This window comes from Kogia breviceps, chromosome 9 (assembly GCF_026419965.1).
Source record: "Kogia breviceps isolate mKogBre1 chromosome 9, mKogBre1 haplotype 1, whole genome shotgun sequence".
Lineage (NCBI taxonomy): Eukaryota > Metazoa > Chordata > Mammalia > Artiodactyla > Physeteridae > Kogia > Kogia breviceps.
Window position 1 is genome coordinate 41,843,812 of NC_081318.1, and position 24,530 is coordinate 41,868,341.

Sequence of the window (24,530 nt, forward strand, 5' to 3'; positions counted from 1 at the left end):
CTATTACCATAAAAGTGCACTATATGTACTCAGGTAGCATGTACGTGTACACACACACACACACACACACACACACACACACACTCACACGCACGTTCACTCTCAGTCTTTATCCTTCAGTTCTTGCATGCATTTCACTCTGGACCCTTGCTGCTGGGGCTGGCTCTCCCCCAGCTGGTTTAATGAAGAGCACATGGTCTTCCTGGTGAGAGGAGAGACTAAGAAATGCAAGAGCAATCTCAGGAATGGAGATTGGATCACAATCATGGTCCCAGCCCTGACTGTGTACTAGAATCATCTGAGAAGCTTTTAAAATTCTCAATGCCCAAGCTGCAACCCGGACCAATTGTACCAGAAGCCTGGGAGTGGGATCCAGACATCAGCATTTTTTTTTTTTTTTTTTTACAAGAAAAGAGTGTCCACTGCTGAATAGTACAGGGAACTCCACTTCACTGTACAGTAGAAACTAGCACAACATTGTAAAACAACTATACCCCAATAAAAAAGAAAATGGTGGAAAAAAAGTATCCAGAAACAAAAACTTCAACTTGAACAAGAAACAAGAGAACCACCAAACTCTGCATCCCCTTCTAGAAACTCAACCAACATTTTGTTTGCAAATCATTTGTTGATCATCTACTACGTGCCTCGAATACCCAGGCCTTGAGCCTGGAAGCTGGCGCCTGAGGACATGGAAATGAAAGGACACAGACTCTGACCTGAAGGAACTCCAGTCCATGAGGCAGATGCTCACGTGAAGCAGCCAGCAAGTCCCACACCAGAGGCACGCCTGGGGAATCTGGGAAAAGAGGAAGTAATGAATACTCTTTCAGGAAAAGACTGCACAGAAGTTGATTCAACCTCAGTCTTAAAAGGTGAAGCTGGAGAGAAGGTTCCAAGGCCAAGGATTAGCATAACAAAGGCCCATAGATGTGTGTTTTGTACCCTCACTGGAGGAGCAGTCAGTGCTCCAACCTCTGCTGAAGGTTTTGACTTTTATCCACCCAAGCACCCCCACTGTGCCTTTTTAAGGACTCCTGCTTCCACTTGCTTTCTAAGGCAAACCCTGCTTATCTCCTTTCCGATTTGTATAGACTCTTTTTTTTTTTTTTTTTTTTTGCAGTACGCGGGCCTCTCACTGTTGTGGCCTCTCCCGTTGCGGAGCACAGGCTCCGGACGCACAGGCCCAGTGGCCATGGCTCACGGGCCCAGCCGCTCCGCGGCATGTGGGATCTTCCCGGACCCGGGCACGAACCCGTGTCCCCTGCATCGGCAGGCGGACTCTCAACCACTGCGCCACCAGGGAAGCCCTGTATAGACCCTTTATTGGACTCCTAGCCTCCAATCTCACCTACAGCTTAACAGCTACAGGCATACCTCAGAGATATTGTGGGTTCAGTTCCACACCACTGCAATAAGAATACCGCAATAAAGCAAGTCACATGAATTTTTTCTTTCCTAGTGCATACAAAAGTTATGTTTACACTATACTGTAGTCAATTAAGTGTGAAATAGCACTGTGTCTTTACAAAAACACATACCTTAATTTAAAATACTTTATTGCTAAAAAAAATACTTCATTGCTAAAAAGTGCCATCATCTGAGCTTTCAGTGAGTCATAATCTTTTTGCTATAGTAACAAAGATCACTGATCACAGAACACAATAATGAAAAAGTTTGATATATCGTGAGAATTATCAAAATGTGACACAGACATGAAATGAACAAATGCTGTTGGAAAAATGGTGCTGATAGTCTTGCTCAATGCAGGGTTGCCACAAACTTTTAATGTGTAAAATCACAGTATCTGTGAAGCATGATATAGTGAAACAAATAAAACAAGGTATGTCTCTACTATAAAATTCAGTGTTTTCAAACAACAATCATTTTGTTACATCTTAAGATTGTGTTTGCATCTGTGCCGGGTTCAGCTGGGTGAGTCATCTGCTCCATGTGGTGTCCACTTAAGTCACCCAGGGCTTCATAGCTGGCAGATAGGCTGGTGTGGAGGGTCCAAGACAACTTCATCCACAGATATGGCATTGTGGTAGAGCTGGCTGGAAGCTGGAGGGCCTAGATGTAGGCTTCCTAGCATGGCAATCCCAGAGTAGTCTGTCTTCCTACTTGACTCAGGGCCCCCAGAGAGAGTCCCAAGATTGAGGAGATAGAAGCTGCCAGTGTCCAAGCCCAGGTGTCACTTCCACCAAATCAGTCAGAGCCTGCTCAGTGTCAAGAATGATCTTCTCTCTCTGGGAAAGGAATGTCCAGGAATGTATGGATATCTTTAGTCTGCCCCAGCCTTACACCCATTTCCAGATTAAGCTCCACAATTGAACAGTCCTCGGTTACCCCAAAAACAGTTACAGTGGTTTCCCTTTGCCTACAGGATAAATTCCAAATTGCATATTTTGGATACATGGGCCTTCAACATTTGACACAAAACATCTTTCCAATGTTGGGAGACACTTCTCCAAGGATCTCTGGCACTCCTGCACATCTTGCCAAGGCCTCGGTCTCTCTTTAACTGGTCCCAGGCTGTTTCTCCTGGTTGCGTTTGCAGCAAGCACCCTTGAGGGATGAGATATTGTTCGTCTCTCAAAGAGCAGGCTGCTGTAAGGTGGTGGGCTCTCAAGGCCCAGGATCCCTTTCCTGTGTGTCGCCCACCTGTATGGCCCCCGTGGGCCTTGGGGCTCAGAACCAATGTGACTGTGCCGACACTCTGGATCTTGCTATTGCTACAAGTAATAGAGTCCTTGGTCCCCAGCTCAGGAGTTGTATGTCTCCTGTCAGCATCCACGCACTGGGGCAGGCTAACTCATCTGCTTGCAAGCAGGGAAAATCTCAACCCCTTCCCAGCCCTTGGCATCCAGCACGTCACCACCACTTCCAGCTACCGCAGCCTACTTATTGCATCCACAAACATGTAGAAAATTCCTACTGACACCCAGAATATCCATAGGTCTCCCGTCAGTCTCATTTCTTTCCACTGGCAAAGCCAAGTTGCACCTCATTACTTTTCACTCACGTCAGGTGTCTTCACAGCACTCCCTGCCTCCAGCCTCTGGTTGGTGGTTCTGGCAGCAAAGTCTACGAAGCCCTTTGTGATCAACCCTTTCAGCTGTTAGGGCCTCGTCTCTGAGCACTCTCACTGCAGCAAAACCAAACCTCTCTCTTTCCAGAGCACTTTCATGCTGTTTCTCTTGCCTGGAATTATCCTTCACTGTCTGTCTGACTCATTCTTCAAGGTCCAGTTCCAGAGACACTTCCCCCAGAAAGCGTCCCCTGTTGTCTAGCTAGCTCATTTGGGGGTCCCTCCCCCTCCCATGCCTGCTCCCCCCCCAGCACAGCACACAGAGCAGCATTAACTAGTACTATAAGCGTTGGTTGATGCTCTTCCAGTATCGTGAGCTCCTTGGAGGCAAGAACCGAATCTTGCTCATCCTGCTGTCAGTGCTTAGCTAGGGAGATGTTCAGAAATATTTCTTTAAAACAGAATGAATGATACCCACTCCCTACATAAACACTTTCCTTACCACCTCTGGCCAAAATAATCTCATTCCTCCAAATTCCCAGAGGACTGGTTTTCTTTATGACAGTATATATGGGGATGTCCCAGAGTTTCTCACGTGTACCCCTTGAAGGTCAAGATCATATCTCCTTGCTCAGATCAACCTTAGGTCATTTTGGAGTTTTTCTAGCTTTCCATTTTGTAGATACATTATTTTAAACCCCCTAAAAACCTAACCCAAGGATAGCAAGAAGAGCTATGGAGTATGTTAAATTTTATTTGGATCAATGGACAGATTTCCAACCAGCTCTGAGCACATGCTAATTTGCATTTCTATTTCTAATATAATAACCAAATCAATCTCCTAGGAGAAGAGTACTTTTTCTCACCTGTGTCTATTCACCACCTCTGAGCAGGGGTGAATTTATTCAAGATTCAACAAATATTTATTGAGCGTCTAATAACATTCCCACCCCCAGGCACCTGGCCAGTGTGCCAGGCAGTGCACTGGCAGGGAATGGAGCTCTGCTTTTATTTATAGGTTGGAGATGGAGTGGAGTCCCCACTGCAGCATTGACATTCAAGCTTCCTAGCAGTTAATCAGAAAAATCTGAGGATCCAAAAAGATCGTGAACAAACATACGGATTGATGGCCTTTGACAGCTATACTTCAAATGTGGTTTGTCCTACTCTTTCTCCACTCTTCACAGCACATTTCTCCCAGAAGCAGTCTGGAACGTTCAGCAGCTCAGTTCAGAGAAGGGCTATCCACAGGCAGCACTGGAGGGTGGGAAGAGTGTAAACGGTCACTGGGCAGAGCTGCTCCCAAGCAACAAGCCACAGGAAGAGTCCTGTGAGGAGAGAGAGGGGCTTTCTTGTCAAGTCACCTTGAATCTCTTTCCAATTCTAGTTTAGTTTCTTGAGAAAGATAGACGTCTCTGCTATTTTGTCACACCCAGTGTATAAGATGGAAAACAGCAATATACCAAAGTTAGAGTCCAGTCAATTTCACCCTGATCACTGTGAGGTTCTGTGGCCTGAGACCCAAGATCTGGATGTAGCTGGTAAAATCTGGAGAAAGTGATGTTTCAGTTAAGAGCAGTAGTGTGGTTCAGGGTTAAAAATGTGGCCTTTCAAGTCAGAGAAGGACTCTAGTTCTACTTCTGCCACCTACCAATAGGGTGATCATGGGTGTACAAGTTATAGTTCCTCTTTGAGCTAATTTTTCTCATCTGTAATCAGAAATGATAAAACTACCTCTCAGAGTCATTATGCTTTCACCATGTGATAAATTCTACCCCTCCTGAAATTCCTACTCTTCTTGACATAGCCCTCAAACATTAATGTGACTTTCCCTGATCCACCCCCCAACGCCAAGAGGAGGTGTGCAGGCCTCTGATCTGCCTTCCTTTCAGGCTCCTTTATCAAACAAGGCAAGTACCTGATTCCTTTCATCGCTGTATGATGGGAGGTATTGTGACCGAACCGTGATCATTTTGCCTGACGTGCAGCAAGCCGAGATACTGAGACGCTGAGGTTTGAAGCAAAGAGAGGGTTTACGCTCAAGCCATGGGGTATTTATGAGATAAAGAATAAAGCAGCAGGGCGGTCTGAGGCGTGGAGAGCGTGGGGAGAATAGGGAAAGGTAATTGAAAAAAGGTGCGGTAACTGTCACTCTGTCCAGGTGTAACTAAGCTACAGGTTTCTGCACGCTCAAAATGGAGGCGCTTAGCACGATCTGAGGGTGGAGTTTTGGGCCCTCTGACGCCAAAAGGTCACTGAGCTGACACTCACGCATGCCCAGTTGGAGGGTTGGTGGTCTTAACCGGTCTTAACCAGCTCAGCTCGAACTAGACACAGCTGACTCCACATTCCTGGAAAACAGCCCAGGCAAATATCTTATTAGGCTACAGTGCCACTTGGAGGACATGCAAGTCTTTTGTAGCAACAATTAAAACAACCTTGATTAGTGAAGGCAGGTTACAGGTGAAATGGATTTAACTAATGATTACCCAGGGTTTCAGTATGTTCTCTCTCTCCTCCCACCCCTAACCAGCTAAAGATAATTTTGTCTTTTCCTACTCAGATTTTCCCTCTTCCCTACTCCATAAAAAGAGTTTAGACCCCGCTCACCACAACTAGAGAAAGCCTGCTCGCAACAACGAAGACCCAAAGCAGCCAAAAATAAAATAAATTAAATTTAAAAAAAAGTTAGTCTTTACTAACCAAGTTATAAAATGTTTGTGTTAACCCTGGAAACAGGGGTAGAGAGAAACAGGCCCTGAACTGTAGGAGGAAACTAGGCATCAGGAAGAGCTCAAAGGGAATTTGACAAGTGAGATGCTCTGGAGCATGTATTATCTGCTAGGAAATAGACAAAAGAGATTTTGGAAGGGTTTGAAGAGTTATGAATTTTTTCCCCATTAATATTCCTTAATTCCAGAGGTGGTCAGGGAGAGGCCTGGACAGGGTTCTGCGTGAGAGTCAGCTTCCCCCACACCCAACTCTCCTGTCCCAGAGCTCCTGCCTTCTCAGCGAGGGTCCTGCACTTACCACATTTACGTGGCAAAAGAGGGAGATTCATTTCAGATATCAAAACAAATGGTGATCCCAGAAGGTTGCTGAACTTGGGGATAACTGGGACATCCAACTGTCTCCAGCAGTTTGTGCTCTGGTATTCTCTCTTCCCTTAATATCTTTCCCTTTCCTCATTTCCATTTTTTTACATCTTATGTCTTTATTTTCAAGGAAATGATATATGTCTTCTCAGCACAAACTTGGTCTCTGCTTTTTATTTTTATCTTTCTTTTTCTGTTGTCTCTCAAGATGAACAAAGTAGCTTCCACCCAGTCCATCATTTCCGCAGAGGGAGGAGTCCTGGCCTGGACACTAATGCCAACCATGAAACAAACACCGAGGGAGCACCTACTTGGGGCATCCCCAGGCCAGGCACTGGGCGTGAAGTAGTTGAAGATACACTTCAAGAGGCTATCTAATAAATCATAGTTTTAACCTCCTCTTCGATCCAAAAGTTTTAGGTGAGGGGTATGTGTGTGTGTGTGTGTGTGTGTGTGTGTGTGTGTGTGTGTGTGTGTGTGTGTGTGTGTGTGTACTTCATAGGACAACATAAGGAAGTAAAAAGACACCTCTGTGGTCTTCTTCAAAGTCCATAACCCAAATCTAATCATGAGAAAAGCATCAGACAAACCCAAATTGAGGGATATCCTACAAAATACCTGACCAATACTCTTCAGAAGTACCAAGGTCATGAAAAGCAAAGAAAGACTGGTAAAATGCTAAAAAAAAAAAAAAAAAACAATCTGTTGTTTAGTTATTAGGATTGCACCAGTGTGTATTCCTTATTTTTGACAAATATACCATGATTATACAAGATGTTAACATGACGGTAAGCTGGATGAAGGGTATATGGGAACTCTCTGTACTATCTCTGCCACTTTTCTGTAAATCTAAAATTATGACAAAATTTTAAAAAATTAATAAGGAGAATGCACAAAAATGAATCAATAGTTAAAGCAAATATTCAAGCTGATATAATTCTATTTGGAGTTTTTTTCCCCCTAATAATCAATAAAACATTGAAAAAAAAGACTAGACACATCCATAGCAAAATGTTAATAGATGTTAGTGCAAGATAGTGATAGATAATTTTACTTTTGTTTCCTGCATTTCTCAATTTCCTTCCATGAATATATTTATTATTAACTTTGTAATAATTGTTTTTAAAATAAAACATTATTTTACAAGTCATGTGGAGAAAAAGTGACCTACACTCTGTGTAGGTCGAGAAGGCCCAGAGGCCAGAAGATGCACCCATTATAATTCTGTCTGGAGCTGAGGAGAAATGAGACGAAGCCCTGGAGAGAAGGGAGGGAGCTTTCCAGGAAAGTGGAGCATTGGAATGCAAAGCTTGTTCAGGCTCTGACACGCTCAGGGGTACACAAAGGCCTTCAGCACTTTTGGCAGTAAGTGCTCTCCCTGCATGAGCAAGAAAAGCATCTCTGCAGGGTCAGTCACCTCTCTGGGTCCTCCCCGCCGACAGTCAGGATGCAGGAAATGTTTTCCAGGTTTGAGTGGCCTGTTGCCAATCACTGAAAGGGAAATAGCAGGAGCGTGGTCTGGCTGCCTGGTGTGAACAGGGCAAATGCACATGTGGGTGGCGGGCAGGGCAAGATGGCTCTGTTCACTGGAGGCAATGACATGCCAGGTCCCAAAGTAAAGGTGAGCTTAGGGTGGTCCAGTGACAAGTGTAGGAAGCACGGCTGCTCACACACAGCAATGAAAGGCTTGCTGGTGAGTTTAGAAACAACCGGACTGAAGGGTAATATTTCTCTTCCCCACCTTCCAAAGGTCTTGATGAGGCCATAGGACCAAGGAGAAACTTTTACACCACTAGTCAGTCTGTTTCATTTGACTAACCAGGGAATGTAGAAATTCAATTACCTGGCAGTCACCCAGAAACTTAAGGAAGGGGATTTGGCAAAATGCAGCAGTTTCTGCAGGATTCCATCTCATAATCTTGATGAAAGTGATGTTGAGTCATTCCTTCATTCCCTTACCTTAATGCATTCATTCTTAAAACCAATGTTTATTGAGCATGTTTTGTACCAGATTACAACAATCCTAATGTGCCCTCCTTAGGTAAACTAAGAAACGGGTAAAGGTGGACTAAAGTGGGGGTCTGGAAAGAACAGAGCATTACAGCAAACAAAAAGTGTGCTGAGCCCATGACTTAGAGAGGTCCCTAGGCAAACCAGCAGCATTGTATTTTATATGACATGGCCTCAGCTTTTCCAGATTCATTACACTCTTCTCTTAAAAGAAAAAGAAAAAAACTATAGCAAAAGAATAGTTTTTTTTTTGTTTTTTGTTTTTTGTTTTGGTGGTACGCGGGCCTCTCACTGTTGTGGCCTCTCCCTTTGCGGAGCACAGGCTCCAGACGCGCAGGCTCAGCGGCCATGGCTCACGGGCCCAGCCGCTCCGCGGCATGTGGGATCTTCTTGGACCGGGGCACGAACCCGTGTCCCCTGCACTGGCAGGTGGATTCCTAACAACTGCACCACCAGGGAAGCCCAAGAAGAGGTCTTTTCAGTGTCAAAAGGAAAACTCAGATGTCACTGTAGCTTCAGAAGCTTTCTTTAATTGCTACAGAACCATGGCCTAAGGGCAAAGGTCAAATGATAGATGTTTTTTGCCTATAATGACTAGCTAGGAAGTTTCAAAGAGCATTTCAAGAGTTTAGGTGGCAGAGCACCTGGACGTCATGAGACCTGGAGTCCTTTCCCAAATCCCCAATTTCCTCTTTTATATGGGTGGTCCTGCTACCTACCTCATGGGGTCATTGCAAGGATGAAATTATGTATATGACTCATTCAGCACTTGTCTGGCACATACTAAGACTCAACAGATGTTAGATATGAATTTAATACTGAAGTACTATGACATGTTGGTGTGTTAAATTCCATCACATAAACTAATTTTACCTAATGAAAATATGACCGTGTTCCAGGTATGCAGGAATTCTTTACCTCATTAAAAATACATAAGTTATTAAACACTTTCTTGAATGTTTAAAAATTCATATTCACTTAACACTTGTGTATTTGTTTATCTGCCAGCTGACAAGCAGGATCAGCTACCAAAGGTATATAAAAACTTGTTGGAAAAGAAACTGAACTTGAATCCATTCTATCCGCTGACTTATAATTTCCTTGTGACATGGGACACAGCCATCGTTATTCAATGCACTCCTCTGGGAATCTTCAGAAGTGTCCTTTGGAAGCAGAGTCCGAGAGCCGCTGGATTGGACAGAATATTTATAACCACTTGCTTTTAAAGAGAACCAGTTAGGATTCGTAATGAGGCCATGAAAATCGCCCCGCTAAAGGTGCCAACCTCTCTAAGAATCCAGTAAATCTGAGAAATCCTAGAACTTAAGGAAAACAGTGCAAATGCTCAGGCTGATGAGCTCGGCAGCAAGGCAAGCTTCTGCTGCATAGAGGACCTTATCATCTATCTTATTAAGTGACAGGACACTTGAGAGTGAAAGGGGCCCTATTAAAAATCATTCCAAGATAGCAGTTATACACACACAGCTTGTCCCTGCAAACCAGGACACATGGCCACCTCCTCCGCAGGCAGCTGAGCCCCTGAGATACTTCTGGGCAGCAGACAGTGCAGAGACTCAAGTGCTCACGCTTGCTGTCCAGGCTTCTCCACATGGTCAGTGAGGGAAGGGGGGAGGCTGGGCGTCTCCACACCCATTGGGACAGCTCAGAGGTGGGAAACGGGTGAGCAGATCAATGCCCTCACTGCAACTGAAGAAACTGAATCTTACAAATGATCCTGCCAGACTTGAGGTCAGAGCCTCCTTGCTGGCCCTTTAAGAACCCTCTAAGTTCCAGAAGCTTTCCTCAACATGTGAAAACCCTTAAAACCTCATCTGGAGGTCCCATCAGAGCTCTCGATTCTTACCTGGAAAAGACACTCATGCCCACCCCCACCCCCAAGGCTCTGATTCAACTGGCCCAGGAGGAGCTCGAGTCATAATTTGTTCAAGCTTCCAGGTTCTGCTGCACATTCTGAGTTGACGACCTCCAGGACCCCCTCTGAGGTGAAGGATCGCCACTTCTGCCTACAGTTAGCACATGTTGTTTTTTGTTTAAATACATGGTCTCCCGTATTTTTATTTTTTTTTTATTTATTTTTTTTTTTGCGGTACGCGGGCCTCTCACCGCTGCGGCCCCCCCCCGCTGCGGAGCACAGGCTCCGGACGCGCAGGCCCAGCGGCCACGGCTCAGGGGTCCAGCCGCTCCGCGGCACGTGGGATCCTCCCGGACTGGGGCACGAACCCGCGTCCCCCGCATCGGCAGGCGGGCCCCCAACCACTGCGCCACCAGGGAAGCCCTCCCGTATTTTTTTAATTTAATTTAATTTTTTTGTCTGTGTTGGGTCTTCGTTTCTGTGCGAGGGCTTTCTTTAGTTGTGGCAAGCGGGGGCCACTCTTCATCACGGTGTGCGGGCCTCTCACTATCGTGGCCTCTCTTGTTGCGGAGCACAGGCTCCAGACGCGCAGGCTCAGTAGTTGTGGCTCACAGACTTAGTTGCTCCGCGGCATGTGGGATCTTCCCAGACTAGGGCTCGAACCCTTGTCCCCTGCATTGACAGGCAGATTCTCAACCACTGCGCCACCAGGGAAGCCCCAGTTAGCACATTTTTAAAAAACCTATTTTGCCTTTTTACGTTAGGATCTCATACTTTCTGTTCAGAAGTAAGACAATTTCTTGGAGACCTCCAGGAAATGCTCTGTTCCCAAACCTTCCTCCATACACTCTTTCTTGAGAGGAAATTCATGCATCTCTCCATCTATTCATCACACACACAGGATCCCAGGCCTCATGCCACTGGGGACACAGGGGTGAACAAGACAGACACAGTCCCACCCTCAGGGAGCTTCCATCCTCGTGGGGGGGGACATGTTAAACAAGCATGACAATACATTGCAATTATGATGGGTAATTTGAATCAAAGGAGGGTATATCTGGGCAACCTACCCTAATCATCAAGGGTCTTCCTTGGAGACCCGACATTGGAGCCAACCAGCAGGACAAGTGAGATTAACTGAGGGTAAGATTGACCTGGGGAGGCGGGGGTCGCAGAGCGTCCCAGGAATGGAGTCTTGAGGGAAGAGACACCAAAACACCAATGTGGCTGGAGCATGGAGAGAGGAGGGGGAGAGGGAGAGAGTGGGGCAGGATGGGGCTAGGGAGGCTGGCAGAGCTCAGACCTGGGGGAGGGGAGGACTAGAGAGTATACCAGTTACCTACTGCTGTGTAATTAGTTACCCCAAAATGTAGTGGCTTAAAACTACAAAAACATATTACATCACAGAATTTCTGAGGGTCATAAACCCATAGCACCTTAGCTGAGTGGTCCAGCTCAGGGTCTCTCATGAGGCTGCAGTCCCTGACGGCTCCAAGGGATCTGTTTCCAGGGAGGCTCACGCACTTGGCTGCTGCCTGGAGTCCAGGTCCTTGCCACCTGGGCCTCTGCACTAGGAGAGAGCCCATGAAGTGGCAGCTGGCTTCTCCCAGAGTGAGTAATCTGAGAGGGAGGGCACCAAAAATGGAAGCCACAGTCTTTTATGACCTAATCTCAGAAATGACAAGCCATCCTTTCTGCCCTATTTCATTGGCCAGAAGGTAGTCTAAATCCAGTCCACACCCAAGAGAGGGTGTTACATGAGGGTGAGAATACCAAGATGTGGGGACCAGTTGGAGTCATCTAGGAAGCTGGCCTCACAGGGAGCATAATCAGATTCGTATATAAAAAAAGATGCACCCATAAAGGAATTTTCTGGAGTGATGGAAATATTCTATATCATGATAGAGATTACACAAATGTAAACCTTTGCCAAAATGCGTTGAAGTGTAAATCTTAGATGCATTATTGTTTAAAAAGATCACTGCTTCTGGGAAGATGGAGTAGATATACTTTTCTCTGTTCTTCCTGTTGAGTACAAATAAAAATCCTGAACATTATATATATAAAATAAACATAAGAAGATTCTGAAAGGGGGAGAGAAGGTGCAGACCAGCTAGGCACCTGATGACAACATGGGTTTTCTTTTTGTCTCGTAGACCCCAGCTTTGGAACTAAGGAAGGCACTAATCTGAAACATCAACAAACGCAGACCCAAAAAGTCCTAAGAGAAGCCCGCTTTCTCTAGTCAAAGGACCAGGAAAGGGGCATCCGCAAGATAGAAAACTTTTGGACAATGACCGCCCTACTCCAGCCAAACACCATAGAAAACCTGTGGCCACACAACCTGGGTGAATCTCCAAAGAACTATGCTGAGTGGAAAAAAAAAAAAAAAGCCAATCACTAAATTACATACTGTATGATTCCACTTATATAACAATCTCGAAATGACAAATTTATACAAATGAAGGAAAGTTTAGTGTTAATCTAAGAACAGTTGGGGAGGGGGAAAGAGAGGGAAGACAGTGCAGCTATAAAGGGCAGCGTGAGGGATCCTTGTGGAGATGGCAGTGCTCTGTGTCCTAACTTTCCTTGTCAGCACCCTGGTGGTGACACTGTACTGCAGTTTTGTGACTGTTACCATTGGGAAAAACTGACTAAAGGGTGCAGGGTTCCCTCTGTATTGTTTCTCTCTGAGTGTATTACTTCTAACACTTGCATGTGAATCTACAATTATTTCAACATAAAAAAAATCTTTAAAAAAGACCACATATGTTATGATTTCACCTATATGACATTCTGGGGCAAAACAAAAAAGGGGCAGAAAAAGATCTGTCTTGCAGGAGCTGAGTGTGGGCCTGACTTGCAGGTGACTCTAAAGGGGCAGCGGGGAACTTCCTGGAGTGACAGAAATGTTCTAGACCTTGATTGTGGTGGTGGTTCCCTGAGTATATGTGGTTATCAAAATTCAGAACTGTGCACTAAAAAGGATGAATTATACTGTATGTAAATGATACCTCCATGTAGCTGTTTTTTTAAAAGATCGTATATCCAAAGAAGTGATTTTCCTCATCTCTTTGGCCTCTGAAACTTTTCTTCAAAGGAAATCTCACGTGGATTTTTTAACCTGTAAAACAGATAAAATTGGGAGTCTGCACTTGAATTGCATAGGGGATGCCCTGTCCCTCATCATCACAGGTAGCCCCAATGCCTCAGAAAGAGTTGAAGAATGCTGTTCTAAGTCACAAGAAAAAGGCTCGTCAGGTCCCTGGCTCTGCGAGTTGTGGGACCCAAGGGGTGACCTGAGGAAAACGGCTCCAATTCATGAGCTGGGTTTCCTAGTCAGCAACTTGGAAACTCTGAAGGCAGTTCCATACTCCTGGGTGTCAGGTTGAGGCAGTGAATCTCCACTGTGAGCTGAGAGCAGCACTGACTGGTGCCCGAGAAGGGCCGGTGGGGAGTGGTGTTAATAAAAAGTGGTCGTGTTCAAAAGAGGCCCAAAGGCACTCAAGTGAAAATCAGCGGACTGCCTTGGTAGTGCTGGAGGGATGCAGGAGTCCCGAGAGAGCAAGCTGTGGTTGTGCAAGTGGGACAGCCCCTGCCAGCTGCCCATACCCACTGGCTTTCTGTCTGTCCCTGCCCCAAATGGGAAACGGAGGGGAAATGGCTTACCTTACAATATCCTTAGAAGCAAGAGGCTCTCTTGAGGCACCTACATCTTTTTTTTTTTTTTTTTTTTTGAGGCACCTACATCTTTTTTAGCTCCATCCTTGAAGAGAATCTCCCAAAAAAGGGATTCCGGCGGATGCTTCTGGAATTGGTTCTGTCAGCACTGAGCCTGCACCTTCTGGATGACCCGGTGAATCCTGCATCCTCTGACTTACCCCAGATTCCCAGCTGTCACCTTTAGAGCCTCCTTCTCTTGGGTGCTTTTTTCCTGAACCAGTTTTAGGTGATGGAAATTTGTGAGTTTGGTGTTGACAAAGGGGGTCTCTCAAAATTGCCTCATACAGTCAAAGAGTAGAGCACAGGCCACTCAGATCTAAGAACCAGAGACTAGGGGATGAGGCCCTCCTTTGCCAGACTCATAGCTTCACTGGCTCCCTTCAGTACCTGGTAGACATATGCTGCAAAGGAACGTGTTTGGAGACAGAAGTTGCCCGATCACCATGGTGATGAAGATGTGCTACTTGCATTGTACAGGGCATCCTATATATTTAGCAACAGCAATCAGAAAGGCTGCAGTTGCATTCAGCTGGGGCACATGACTGGCTGGTCTGAGCATCTTGAACAAGATGCAGTCCCCACAGAAGGGCCTCGATGAGATTTTGGTGAGGTCTGAATACCTCCCCGTGACATAGTCCAGTCTTTCTAATGAGTCTGATTTGGGGGAGGCAGCATGGTAGAGCAAGCCTGTGTGGCTAAGACACTAAACAAGGATGGAAAGAAGGTTGTGGATGCCAGAGATATTTAAACAGTGGAATAGTTTTCCAACTTCCAATTCCTGGAGCCACATTAATGAGATGAAAGACTCTCCAAGAACTACTAATTTTACTGCATGACCCAGGTTCCCATTTGTTCTCCTTGCAACGAGATGAAATGTTACTATCTTAGCAGTCGTATAGTGGGAAGGCCTCAGGAAAATTCTCTCCCTGGGGCCTGAGACTCCCTCATACTGCTTGCTATTTAATGACTTTTTTCCTCTTATTTTGAAAACAGCTGAGATTAATAATCTTCTATGCTGGGTAGAGGGGGTGATGGGTAGTAATAATATTTTGATTATTTACTGTATACTAGGAAATACACAAAATGCTTTACGTATATTTATTTTAAAGGGTGAGATTGGGCTTCCCTGGTGGCGCAGTGGTTGAGAATCCGCCTGCCGATGCAGGGGACACGGGTTCGTGCCCCAGTCTGGGAAGATCCCACATGCCGCGGAACGGGTGGGCCCGTGAGCCATGGCCGCTGAGCCTGCGCGTCCGGAGCCTGTGCTCCGCAACGGGAGAGGCCACAACAGTGAGAGGCCCGCCTAGCGCGCGCACACACACACACACACACACACACACACACACACACACACACACACATAAATAAATAAAGGGTGAGATTCATGTAGCATACAATTAACCATTTTAAAATGTACAATTCAGGGGCATTTAGTGCATTCACAAATGTTGTACAACTATCACCTCTTTCTAGTTTCAAAACATTTTCATCGTCTCAGAAGAACATCCTGTACGATTAAGCAGTCACTCTCCATTGCCCCTCCCTCTGTCCCCTGGTAACCATTAATCTGTTTTCTGTTTCTGTGGATTTACCTATTCTGGATATATCTTAGAAAAGGAATCATATGATATGTAACATTTTTGTCTGACTTCTTTTGCTTAGTGTAATATTTTTGAGGGTCATTCAAGTTACAGCAGATATCAGTACTGCATTCCCTTTTCATAGCTGAATAGTATTCCACTGTATGGATATACTACAATTTGTTTATCCACTCCTCCACCGATGGCACATATATTATTAACTCATTTAATCCTCTCTGCATTCCTATGAGGATTTTTTGTTTGCTTTTTACAGGACAAGAAACTGAGGCACAGAGAAATGAAGTGACTTGCCCAGAGTCATACATATAGGACAAGGTAGCATAGGGATTGGAACCCAAGCAGTCTGTCTTCCTTCAGTGCTCTGCTTCCCCACAGAAATGCTGTTTCTGGGGGCAGAAAGTGAAACTCTAACAATACATGTAAAAAACAAACAAATTTAAAAAGTGAGTGAAGCTGTTGCAAATGTTAGTTATTTGTTCCTAAGAAGGAGGGGAAAAACAAAAAAGAGAGAAGAGGAAAGGAAAGGGAAGAGCAAGAGGAGTCAGACAGAGAGAAGGAACAGGGGTACTGCGGGTGCTGCAGGAAGCAAGAATTTCTCAGGACGAGCATGGATTTCAAATGGTTGCAGCCAAAGTTCTGGTACATGCAACCATTTGCTTTCATTGCTACATCAGAGGGACTGAGAAAACAGGAGGAAGGTGCTGGGCCCCTGGTTTGGGTCGAGGGAACTGCAGAAATAGAGAACAGCCACAAGCTGCAGAGAGGAGAACAAAACTGGGCAAAGAGACGAATTTAGTGGGAAGTTGATCATGAAAGACTGTCAGGAATTCAAAGGAATCTTGCCAAGTCTATGGACTTTTACAATCAATGGGAAAGGTTAGAATTAAGCTTATCTAGATCTCAAGAGGTCCTGAGACCACTGTTGATATCTGGGTTATACTATATGAATTAAACATCTTTCCAGTGAGGAGCTGCCTGGTGCAGCGTTTCATGAGGCACTAATGAGATGACATCTGCTTTCTCATAAATACATCATGTGTCGGGAAAAATGGAGGAGGTGGAAACATGGTTAAGTCTGTAAGGAAGCTGTGGAACTAAGGTTGACAGAGAAAATCTCACAACTCCCATTGTAGAGGTCACCAAAATCCACAGAACCCAAAGAACCAAAGAGTAAATCCATCAGTCACAGAAGTCCAAACCAGGCACCAAAACAAGGTCCCAACTCAGCTCTCTGAAGGCAGAATGTGGATCTAGGGGTCTTTGAGCCCCCTGGGAAGCACTGACAATGCAGAGGCCGGCCTGGGAACCCCCTGCAACAGACATTTGCGTGTGAGCCAAGGACTCAGTTGGAGAATTGGCCACATTCAAACAGTCAAGCAATGATGAAAGAATTATTATTAATTCAAGCCCAAACCAAAACTAAGTCAAAATCACTAATATTGCAATAGACTTAACTCCTGACTTGTTCACATGGACCATTCGCCATCCCTGGTGCATGCTGGAGAAACATCATCCTTCCAGATTGCCAAGATGGAGACTGAAGCTACCTCAGTGTTTTCTGTCTGAATGGGGGCTCTGAACAATACAAATAATTGACATAGTATCCAACGATGTCAATCCGCTAATCTCATATAACCCTTGCTGGAGGTAGTGCTTGTAACATGACATGATTTTTCATCTTTGCTCCCTTCCTCTACTTTGATGTATATGTTAACTGAGAGAACTGGCTGAGAAAAGATGGAAGGAGGGTCAAAAAATAATCACCCGTAAACAGGATGACCAGCTAGCTGCCAAGTAACCAAGAGCCATCCATCCTGCGTCAAGGATCCTTTATGCTTATTTCTAAACCATGTGCCATGACTTAAGCAGAGCATTATTGATATCAGACCCAGCAGTAACAGAACTCACATTCTTAAACTCCACTTCCAAAAGAGGCACACACTATTATTTTATTTATTTTTTGTACATATACTTCCATATATTACATTTATTTAATGTTTCCATTATAAAACTCTTAAAAGACATGGAAAACTATTAAATATCAATGTATCACCTGCAGCGTGGAACAGCCACTTCTGTCATGACCAGCTATAATAGAACAAGACAGAGTGTGACCTTTTGGAGCAGTCAGATTCCTTTACTGAATACCTGGAAGTTGGAGGGGAAAAGGGAATGTGAAGACAGATGCTGTTTCCTTCCATGTCTGCATCTCCTCCCACCACAATTTGATATAAAGCATCCCAAGCCCTGAGATGAAATCCCACGACACTGGTAGGATCAGAATTGTGACAATATTTTCAAGTTCATAACAGGAGCTTCAGCAGCATCTTGAATCTGCCTGGAGTGTAGAACTGAAGGTTTACAAAATGGGGACAACTCAGAGCTTATTACTTACTTGATTTCACTGTCTGGTTTGATCTCTGCTTCATCCCTTAAGCAGGGAGATCTGTTACTGTAATCTCCCTTCTACAGAGGAGGTTGCTGAAGCTTATAATGGTTACAGTGATTAGTTCAAGTTCACAGATTAAATTCAGAACCATGATTTAAATCCAAGACTTGTGACTATTAGGCCACCGTTATGCCCATGGCCCTTCTTCCTTATCATTTGCTATTGTCCCAAAAGAGGGCTACATGTGGCCACCCCCATCAGATATTGTCCATATTTTTTTTCCTGCTGCCCTGACCCTTGTTCTAACTATGAATTCCTCTGAGTCCTTTTTTTTAACCTATTTTAAAAATTATTTTAAATTGTGGTAAAATGTACACAACATAAAATTTACCATCTTAACCATTTTAAGCCTACAGTTCAGGGGTATTAAGTACATTCCCATGTTGTGCCAGAGCACACACTATTCTTAATTGACCGATGGATTTTAAATAAAAACAACACAGAGGGCTTCCCTGGTGGCGCAGTGGTTGAGAGTCCGCCTGCCGATGCAGGGGACGCGGGTTCGTGCCCCGGTCCGGGAGGATCCCACATGCCGCGGAGCGGCTGGGCCCGTGAGCCATGGCCGCTGAGCCTGCGCGTCCGGGGCCTGTGCTCCGCAATGGGAGAGGCCACAACAGCGAGAGGCCCGCGTACCACAAAGAAAAAAAAAAAACAAAAACACAGAAATGCTGGGCTTTAGAGCTTGTCATCTCTCCTGTTCACAAAACAAATATTGGAAATAATTGCTTTTAATATGCATCAGGCAAAAATCTCTGATGTGAACTGTCCCCTCTGGACAGTTCCAGTGACCTCTGGACTGGCCTCCAGGTGCCACAGCCCCAGTCCACCCCTCAGCCTGCTGGGTCCAGTCCCCACAGCCCTGGCTTAGGCATGTTGGTCCCTGTACCGAAAACTCTGATGGATCCTCACGCTCTATAGTGCAAGTCTATGCCCCTTAGGTTAGCATTCATTAATCTATCGAGTGCCTCCGATGTTGCTGTGGAGCCACTACTAACTGTATTGCTTCTCTATCTGCTAATGACTGCTGCCATGTGTGAGCCCTTCCTATGTGCTCAACACCATAGGAAGAGACTCGGTCATCTCATTTAATCCTCTCATCAAATTTAAGAGTTGTTGGTGTTGCTGAAATCAGTTTACAGGTCAAGAAACTGAGATGAAGCCGAGTCAGGCACTTTACTCAGGGCTTCATTACTGGTTACGTGGGCTCTTGTTTAGCCTCTTGTTCACCTTCCAGCTCCTGTCATAAAATGGCGTGGTCGTGTTTTTATCCGCCATAGCACCCCTCAATCTCAGGGGAGAAACTAACTTCAAACCCAGACTTATTGGGAGAGAAAAAAAAATTTTTAGCAGCCTAGAGCAAATATAAATTGGTAAAGGAATCTGTGTTGATAAACAGAAAAGCTACATATTCTGTGACTCAGCCGTTCTACAACTAGGAATAAATACATCCTGAGGAAATCAGAACCATGAGTACACGTCTGTATGCAAGGATGCACACTGGAGCATTATTTATATTAGTGAAAACAACCCTCAAGTCCAATAATAAAGGGCTGATTAAATTACACATATAGTTTATACACATATCCATATTACAATAATTGTTAAGATATACTGAGTGCTTACCATGTGCCACTCATTGTTTCAAGGGCTTTATTGGCGTTAACTCATTTAAACCATGTGGTGGATTACAGTATGATCCTTAAAATGAGATTGCACAGGAATACTTATCGCTTGAGAAAATGTTCATGATCCTTTTTTTTTGGCTGAGCCACGTGGCTTGAGGGATCCTAGTTCCCCGACTGACCAGGGATTGAACCAGTGCCCCCTGCAATGGAAGTGCGGAGTCTTAACCACCAGGGAAGTCCTGTTCATGATCTATTGTTGAATGAAAGAAGCACATTAAAAAATTATGTTTAAAAACTATAAGTTTATAGCAGCTTTATTCATAATTGCCAAAATGTGGAAGCAACCAAGATGCCCTACAGCACGTGAATGGATAAATAAACTGTGGTCCATCCAGATACTGGAATGTTATTCAGTGCTAAAAAGTAATGAGCTATTAAACCATGAAATGACATAGAGGAAACTTAAATGCATATTTCTAAGTGAAAGAAGCGTATCTGAAAAGGCTACATACTGTATCATTCCAACTATATGACATTCTGGAAAAGGCAAAACTATAAAAACAGTAAAAAGATCAGTGATTACCAGGGGATGGGGGGTTGGTGGGGAGTGATGCCAGGTGGAACACAGAGGTTTTTAGGGCAGTGAAAATACTCTAAATGATACCATAAGGATGGATACAGGTCACCATACATTTGTCCAAACTCATAAAATATACGACGCCAAGAGTGAACCCCAAAGTAAACAAACTATGGACTTTGGGTGATAACAATATGTCAGCATAAGCTCATCCATTATAACAGACGTCCCACTCTAGTGTAGGATGTTGACAACATGGGAAGCTGTGCATATGTTGGGAGCAGGGGGTATATGGGAAATCTGCACCTTCCCCTCAATTTTTCTGTGAGCCTTAAACTGCTCTAAAAAAAAGTCTTAAAAAAAAAAAACTACATAGTAGACGTAAAATGATAGTAATTAGGTCTGAGAAGTGGAATTACTGTTTTTTATTGTCTTCTTTGTAATTTGGAGAATATTCCACAATAATAAGCACTTATTACTTTTTAAAAAACTGATTTAAAAATAAACACATAGTCAAGGTATTAGATGGCACCTGAGGACCTGATGGCCAGAGCATCAGGCAAGGTCACTGATAAACAAATAAGAGAGTGAGTCCGGCTGGCACATTGGCCAGGGAGCCAATGACTCTGGGGCTGACCACAAGGGGCCCTCAGCAAAGTGACCCAACAAGCGCCACTCTGTGCTGTGGGCCCCGCCTACTGCCCTATTTGCTCAGAAGCTCTGCTGCTGTGAGGCCCTGGCACTGGGTCACCAGGGAGGAATCCAGTCATTCTGGCCAGCACTAAAAACAGAGTTCAGGGCCTGACACACTCAGGACCAAGATCAAAGGTCTTATTCTAGCTGTGAGAGGAGTTCGCTGTCTGGCTCCTGCTGATTTTTTGGACTCAGTTTTCCACGGCTCTGTGTCACAGTACTTCACTCCAGAAAGACCATTTTCTCCTAACTTTCCCATGTACCCATCATGCACTTTCCTCCTCTTGCACGTTTTCCAAACTTTCCTTTCCCACCCTCTTCTCCAAAAATACCCTTTCTTTGTTTCAAGTCTATGGATGATGCTGATGAAACATGATAATGTTGATGCAAACTGCTCTAAACTTAGGTGTAATCACAATAATAACAGCTACAATTTATGTAGCAGTTAGTGTATGTTCTTTAAATACACTGAATCCCACTTAATATTTACAGCTCTTCTGTGGGCAGGTACCAGTGTTCTTCCTTACAGATAAGGTATTGAAGACTCAATGAGGTGAGTTCATTGTTTACTTGGGCGTGGCAACTTACAGGCAATGTCCCAGGGGAGGCATCACATGGCCCAGGAAAGCCCACGACTTTTGTCTGAGTTCACCCCAGGACTGGGGTCCCAGCACACTGAGTGGCCCTGGGCTCAGCCAGGCCCCTATGGCCTGCTCAGGGCTTGGCAGAGAGGAAGAGTGATTCAAGAGTATGGACCCAACATGAGGAGTTTCATTGAAAAGATAGCTAGAAATAGTTTCTTTACATACACACTAATTCCTGAAATCCTTTTCTTAGAGGATGTGGCATTTTTCTTGGGAGATGGTATTTATGAAAGAGTATATGACTACACATTGTTTGTTTACTTTGGTTTTCATACGTAGGACTTGACCAAATTCAGGAATCATCACTTTCACAGGTGCTCTGGATAGAGGATGAGTGAATTTAGTTCACACATGTATGCCACACTCCTTATAACAATTCATGCATTAAATATGTGTGAATTGAGCCATATTTTAAAATGTGCCTATTAAGTCTGATAGTTAAGGGAATTCTGCTGTGAATTAGTTTTAAAGTAAGGACCTTTTTAAAGTAATTAGTCCCTAAGATTTTTTTGTAACAACTTTATTGAGATATAATTCACTTACCTTACAATTCACGCATTTAAAATGTAATTTCAACATAGTCATGCCACCATCACTACAATTAATTTTAGAACATTTTCATCACTTCAAAAAAAAACCTGTACATATAAGCTATCGCTATCACCCTCCACCTCATCTGCTGCCCCCTACCCACCTACCAGTCCTAGGAAACCACTGATCTACTTTCTGTCTCTATAGATTTACCTTTCCTGGACATTTTGTATAAATAGAATCATGCAATATATGGTCTTTTGCAACTGACTTCTTTCATTTAGCATAATGTTTTCAAGTTCATCCATTGTTATAGCATGTAGCAGACGTCTTTCCTTTTTATAACAAATAATGTTCCATTGTATGGCTACATAACATTTTGTTGTCCATCACTTGATGGACATTTGTGTTCTTTCCACCTTTGGCTACTATGAATAATACTGCTATGAACATTAGTGGTCATGTTTTTTATGTGAACATATGTTTTCAATTCTCTTGGGTATATACCTAGGAGTGAAATTGCTGGGTCAAATGGTAGCTCTATGTTTAACTTTTGGAGGAATTGCCAGACTATTTTCCAAACTGGATGCACCATTTTACATTCCCACCAACAGTGTGTGAGGGTTTTGCTTTTTCCACATCCTCACCAGCACTTGTTATTATCTGGCTTTTTATTAATAGCCATCCTACTGGGTATGAATTGGTATCTGGTTGTGGTTTTGATTGGCATTTCCCTGATGACTAGTGATGTTGAGCATCTTCTCCTGTGCTTATATATTTATATATCTTATGTGGACATATGTCTATTAAGATCCTTTGCTCATTTTTTAAATTGGCTTATTTACCTTTTTATAATTAAGTTGTAAGACATGGGGAATATAGCCAATATTTTGTAATAAATGTAAATGGAAAGTAACCTTTAAAACTTGTACAAAAAAATTTTTAAATAATTAAGTTGTAAGAGTTCTTTACATAGTCTAGATACAAGTCCCTTATCGGATACATGATTTGCAAATAGTTTCTTCCATTCTGTGGGGTATCTTTTTACTTCTGGATGGTACCCTTTTAAGCACAAAAGTTTTAATCTTGATGAACTCTAACTTATTTTTTCTTTTGTTACTCATACTTTTGGTGTAAGAAACCATTGCCAAATCTCAGGTCATAAAGATCTGTCCCTATGTTTCCTTCTAAGACTTTTCTAGGGACTTCCCTGGTGGCACAATGGTTAAGAATCTGCCTGCCATTGCAGGGAACACCGGTTCAAGCCCTGGTCTGGGAAGATCCTACATGCCACGGAACAACTAAGCCAGTGCACCACAACTACTGAGCCTGTCCTCTAGAGCCTGTGAGACACAACTACTGAAGTCCACACTCCTAGAGCCCATATTCTGCAACAAGAGAAGCCACTGCAGGGAGAAGCCCGCACACTGCAACGAAGAGTAGCCCGCCATTCGCCGCAGCTAGAGAAAGCCCGCATGCAGCAATGAAGACCCAAAGCAGCCAAAAATAAATAAATAAAAAGTTTTTAAATTTTAGTTCTTACATTTAGGTCTTTGATCCATTTGAGTTAATTATAGGTCCAAGTTCATTCTTTTGCATGTGGATATCAATTTGTTGAAAAGTCTGTTCTTTCCTCATTGAATTGTTTCCTCACTCTCGTAATTCAATTGACTGTGAGAGTTTATTTCTGGATTCTCAGTTCTATTTCATTGCTCTATATGGCAATCCTATGCAAATACACTTGCTCTCTTCTTGTTACCAAGTTCCTTTATTATTTCCAAAGGACACTTGATGTTAGCTGGGAACAGAAATCGCCCTGGCTGAGCCGTTCAAGGAGCTTAGAAGTATCTTTTTCCATTTGGTCAGTAATGTCACCAGCAAGGCCTCTTTCAGGTTACCTGTTGCGGTGCCTCACACCTGGAATTCCTGTCGCAGAGATCAAGCCGGACTGAACCCTTCCATTGTGCAGGAGGAAAGCGGAGAAGCCCGGCGACCTAACAGAGCCGCCGGAGGGCGCCCCATCTCGCGCTCCGCGCTTCCTGGTGTCCTTCCTCCCGGGTGGAAATCAGGGTCGCAGGGGCCGCCTGGATTTCTTCGGCTTTTGCAAATGTCCAAGTACCCCAAACCCCTAGTTTTCCCGGTACTCTTTACCATAGGCGAGGGTCCCGAGACTGTGCTTGGGCAGGACCTTACGACCTCGGCGTCAGGAGGCAGGAAGGCGCAGCCCGCATGAACAGCCAGCCGGGGAAAAGCCGCGGTGCCCATTGTGGGACCGCCCCCACGCCTCCCGAGACCCCCGATCACCCGGTGGTTTGCGGGGCCGAAGCTCTCCCTCTCCGCCTGCGACAAGCCAGGCCCCAGCAATTGTGCAGTTTGTGATCCTGGGGCGATCTCTTCTGGCTCACGAGCTCTGACAAGCAGGCCAATTAGCTGTGGGATGGAAAACAGCTTTTTCTGCCAAGGAGAGTTATTTCCAGTAGATTCTCGCCTGGCCTGTTTGTGCTTCTGCTCTTCTCTCTATTCAGCTGGCCTTCTGCCACAGAGGCATTGGCTAAGTAGTATGTGAGCGGGTGTGACATTAACATTTCCCCATGTCAATAAGAATGGTTCAAAAGTAGCATTTTTATCCGTGCAAAATATTACATTGTCTGATTGTATGGTAACTGACGTCCTCCAGA

General features: G+C 44.4%; 1 protein-coding gene across 1 annotated transcript in view; it reads right to left on the reverse strand.

The window, feature by feature from the left end:
- Nucleotides 1–24,246, reverse strand: part of LOC131762256 (serine/threonine-protein kinase MARK2-like) — a 120,785-nt gene extending 96,539 nt beyond the window's left edge. Inside the window, exons 1-2 of the mRNA XM_067042345.1 lie at nt 23,396–24,246; nt 720–799 (exon numbers count right to left, since the gene is read on the reverse strand). The gene's annotated coding sequence lies outside the window, so the exon portion shown is untranslated. The remainder of the gene's footprint in view (nt 1–719; nt 800–23,395) is intronic.
- Between the last annotated feature and the right edge of the window lie 284 nt (nt 24,247–24,530).